This window comes from Talpa occidentalis, unplaced genomic scaffold, assembly GCF_014898055.3.
Source record: "Talpa occidentalis isolate TD23 unplaced genomic scaffold, MPIMG_talOcc4v2.1 talOcc4.2, whole genome shotgun sequence".
Taxonomy (NCBI): Eukaryota; Metazoa; Chordata; class Mammalia; order Eulipotyphla; family Talpidae; genus Talpa; species Talpa occidentalis.
The window spans coordinates 108,348,633-108,353,959 of record NW_023602073.1 but is presented as its reverse complement, the minus strand read 5'-3'; positions in this window follow the sequence as shown (position 1 = coordinate 108,353,959).

Below are 5,327 nucleotides of genomic sequence, written 5' to 3'. Positions count from 1 at the left end.
TCTCCTCTCAAGTTCCTGCTGGCTGAAGCTAAGTAGAAACAGAGTGCCTGCTAGTTCTCTGGGGCACAGAGGAGGGCAAAGAGCATCTGGAAGGGCAATAAAGAATATCCAGTTGAAGGTTTTATGCAGAGATGTTCACTGCAGCATTAATTATTATAATGAAAAATATGAAAGAATATACACATCCTGCATTTGGACAATAAGTAAGAAAATTATCTTTTATTTTTACTGAAGTTAGGAAATGCTTATGATATTTATAACATTGTGTAAAATAAAACAAACTACAAAAGACATCTATCTAAATGACTGCCTTTGTAATTTCATCTTTAGGGATAAGCAATATGAAAATGTGCACAGGATGTTACTAGTGTTGGCCATAGATAGTGAGACTATGTATTGTAATTATATGGTAAATGTTCACTGGTCTGACCACTTCCATAGAACTAAACAGAACATTGAAAAAAAATGACATCGACCAATCAAATCTCTTCAAGGAGGATAAAGGGATTGATATTTTGGGGCCTGGCATCCAACTCATGTGAGAAACATGAGAACAGAGTGGGCACACTTAACTAATATTTTCCATTATTCAATATTTTCTCAGCTCCTCTTTAAACAGGGTCTATAAAGGTATATGTAGAGGTCTGTATGATGACCACACTAATTGTTGTGGGGAGAGGATGTCCTGAATGAACTACACAAACTCAGGTTTTATGGGCTCCACCCCAAACAAGGGCAAAGAGATCCAAGACATCAAGGACTATGAATCTCAATGTCATCACCACCGAAGGGAGTCCTGCTGGGAACTAAAAGTGGAGTTAAGCAGCCAGGCTTGTTATATAACCAGACACGTGGATCTTGGGGGTAGTTGGTTTTTTGCCAGCCTTCATCTTGCTTTTGGGGTCCCAGCTCAGTGAAACTGGTAGGACGCATTCACCAATTTATCTCTCTCTTTCTGCCTGGGTTATTCCTCTTTTGTTTCCCCTTTTGACCTTTTTTTGTGTATGCCTGCACTTGAGTATCATTAAGTCCTTTTTAAGTGTATGGGTGAGGACCCACACTCAAGCCAACCCATTTCACATTGGGGTTGCCCTGTAACATAACCACTAAAAAAAATCATGCCCCCCATATGTCATTCAAAATAAAAACAATTCTAAACTCTAAAATAAAATTTTAATATCCTGAGATAACAAAACTTTCAGGTATATTCTGGATTGTTTTTTCTCTCTCCCTCATCCCTGTTTTGCTGATGTTGTAGGCACATGTATAATTTGCTAAATAAATGGTCTATTACATACAATAGTAAGGTATTTCACACTAGAATGTATGCATGTACAAAACACATATCCACATCTGTAGCAATATAAATAGATATAAATATGCATACATACATTAAAAAAAGCACCAATGAAGAGATCTTATACACATATAACTGAGTCATCTCTATCCACATACAAAAACTTTAGCAATTGCTCTTTGGAAATTCTTTAGAAGTAACAGTTTGAGAGCTCTCAAGAATTATAAACCTTCCATCCCCCATGAAGTTTAGATTTCTGTGTCTCAGCCTCTCATGTTTGAAAATTTTCTCTTCTTCTTGGTATAATGGTAAATGTGGCAACATTTTTTTTACTATTTTTGTGGTGAACACTGCAACTTCTCTATAAGATATAGAGTCAGACTCAGTTTCCCAATCACAGAACCTGAACTGGTTTGCCAGCCTACACTTTCAGATCTCACACACAGCAGGTGTCCGTATTTGTTTAATAAATGAATTGCATCAGTATGGTTTCACTCTCATATTAACTTACCTTCCAGAATGTGAAAGACACAGTCACTGGAGACCACATATTGAATTGCTTTTGAGAAAGGCAGTATCTGCCCAACTGAGTGACAAATGAAGGAACACAACCTGATGGTTCAGTTACCATTATCATGAAAAATTGTCCTTAAAATTAGACTAAGTCTACAATAAGTAGAACTGAGCAGAATATATTTAAGAAAAGTAGTAAATTTCCAGTTGTACTCTATAATTTGAACAGTAATAATGACTGTAGTAATTTTTTGCTTTAAAACATCCATGGTAATTCTAAAAACCAGAGCATATATTTTAGCCTCGTGTGACAGAAAAAGAAATTTATGCTCTTCTATGACCTAGTGAGTTAGTTCTGAGCAGATAATAATATTCATTGAAATTAAGGAGCATTCATTCATAAATGTAATTTTAAAATCCTTTAAATATATAAAGTCAAAATAAGATCAAGTATAAGATTATTTAAACAGTCTTCATAATCCTTTTACAGCAAATTCTCTAAGTCTATATGTTTCAAGCCAACAGCATATACTATATATTTGGAGTAATGGAACCAACACTTTCTTTCCTCTTTTAGGGTTGTGATTAACCTTTATAGAGAGTGAAAAATCTTCAACAGTTTTTACCTTAGATTCCTTTACATACTCTGTGTGATTCATTCAAACATCAGGTAGTAAGACTGTGGCTTTTAGATTGGAAATCAAGTGCAACAAGTTTAGTTAACACTCCAGGGGTTGAGTCACTGATTCTGGGCAGAAGTATCTCAAGTCAAGTTCCCAGGAAAATAAAGGTGCCTCCATTTTGGGCTTCCCAATGCACATAGACTCTGTTCCTGGATATTCTTCTCTACAACGGGACAAGGTAGGGTGCAGATAACCAAAAGGAACAAATGCTTCCTTCCTGGTTTTTTGAAAGGGAGCTAGAGATGAATTTAAATGGATAATTGCATTTCTATTGAATGGTTCTATTCTTTAGGTGTTATAACACACATACACACACACACACACACATGCACCAACTAGTCATTCAATGGGTTTTTGTTTCCACATGGCATGGTAAAAATACTATGAGTTATGGAGTCAGAAAGATTTGGATTCCAATATTGCTCTGTGATGTACTAGCTAAATCAGCTTGGGCAAGCTACTTCCCCTCTTTCAGGTTATATTTTCTCAATATGGGGATAGAATTACCTGCTCTGCAGAGCTATTATGAAGATTAAAAGAAGTACACTACATATAAAAGCAACTGTTGCATAATAGGTGCTCAATAACTGTTCATGTTCTCAGTCTATTTTTTCTAGACAGAAGTTTCTTATATGTATTTAATTTATAGATGAGATTGGAATTATCTGGCTGAAAAGGATTCTCTATTCCACTCACCCATGCCATGCCAATTTTCCTCAGAAATGCCCAGACACAACTGGTTGCTGTTTTACTCTTTGCTGATTAGTTGCTTAGAGCATTAAGATAAAAATTAGTGGCATTAAGGTAAAAATCAGTGCTCCTTTTTGTTTCACTTCTCCTGGCTTTGTAAATTCATAGACTTGTGATGAGGGTACATTCACACACAGAGAAAAGCCACCAGCAACCCTGTAGTGAGCATGAATAAATTTCTGAGGAACTTCTCTGTGAGAAGAATCTACAAGATGAAGAAGGCTCAGCCTCTGCAGCCATAACAGCTATCACCAGAACCTAGGCCTGGCCTTCCCCTTCTGGGCAAAAAACAAAAAAGGGCTTTTAATACAAGTAAAATAACAAGGAAGTGTACGATTATGTGCACAACAAAGCACTAGTTACTAATACTTTTAGGTCAAAGTACTTGAAACTTCCTAGAGATGAGTTTAAGACAATCACAAAATGCAAGTTGGTAAAAGTCAAATCTTTGAGCAAATGCCAGACATTCAATCATACTTTGCTTTTATCTTGAAGAAAGTCCAAAATGTAGTTCTCAACAGGCTTGTTTAAACATGTTTACTCACACATACAGGAGTACAAATGTTTTGTTTTAATCCTAAGTATGTGCCAATGAAAGACTCCTGATCAATACTAAGTCTATTCTAAACAAACTGCTTTGGGGAACCAACAGTGAAAGAAAAGAGGTCTGTAATCCCATCCTTGGCACGACTACATTTTCTTGTTTCGCAAATAATAACAACCATTTAGTTCATGGGAGCTAAACAAGCAAGTGAGCAAGCTGAGCAAGCCAACCTTTCCAGGGCAGCAGAGTCAAGAATGGCTGGCAAGGTCTAAGGGAGGCTCTGCTGCACGGGCCTGGGAGGGCCAGTTCCTAGGTGTGCACATGATAAAGGAGACACCATTTCAATGCGAATGTCAAAATTTGTTTCATGTATCTTTTCCTAATAGCAGAAGTTTTCATAGGATATTTATGAATCCATCAGTATTGTGAAAACATTTAAATGACAAATCATAAATAAAACAATTGCATGCCATAACACCAGCATTTCCTCAAGCCCTGTAAAGAGAGTTCTCCTATGGATATGGATAGACTCTATAATTTTAAATGACATTGGACTGTTATAAAATATGATTTATATGAGTTTTAAGGAAAAAAAATACTTGGACAAGCTTTAACATTGTTTTGAAATATGAATTTAGCTTTTAGGGGTTTTCTTGTTTTTTTTTTGAGATAGTAGTTGAGGTACTAAAGGTAGCAGAAACTCTGAAAGTTGCCAGACTACAGTGTATATACTGGCTGACTAACTATCAGCTCATCTAGGGCTCAGACAGTCTCATAGTTTATGAAATGAGAGGAAGACGTTCAGGGGAATAGCCATCAGGAAGGTAGATGAGTCAGTTGGTGGGTAGAGGCCAGGAATGACGAGTATGACCTGTGATTCAGGAGAATCTGAAATGACAGCTGAGCAGAAATCAGAAAACATGAGTTTTAGTCCTGCTTCCTCTATCTGCATTACTTGCTTTGAGCTTCAATTTCCTCATCTATAAAATAAGAGGATGGGCTCACTGCTTAGCCATTATGACTTGAGTCATCTTGACTTGACTTGAATCAAGTGGGATAAAACATCAACAGTGGTTTATAATAATTGAGGTGTAAGGTCAATATAAGGTGAAACTATCGTTAGTAGGGAATCTTCAATGATAAATCAGGAAGTAAAACCAAAGGATTCAAGCAATAGTACTTCTAGTGATCTAAAGTTAGAGCAGCTAGGTAAAGTCCTAACTTCCTAAGAATTTCCTATGGCCCCACTCAGCCTGAGCAGCAGCTACACATTTATTTTGCCTCCTGACCTCAAGTACAAGATAAAGAAGTATCCAAGTAAATAATCCAAAGAACCATCAAGAGCTTATGGAAGTGCTTGTTAACTAATTTGAAAACATTCAGAGGTGTATTATGCATGGTGTCTAAATGTAACTGTTGACTTAATGAAACTTATTGGAGCTGTTGGTATTACCTTCAGAATGCCATACCTAGTTTCTAATGAATGAGACTCAGTGTTGCTGGCTTGAAGGGACACACAACAATAGATTCAGCCAGCAGC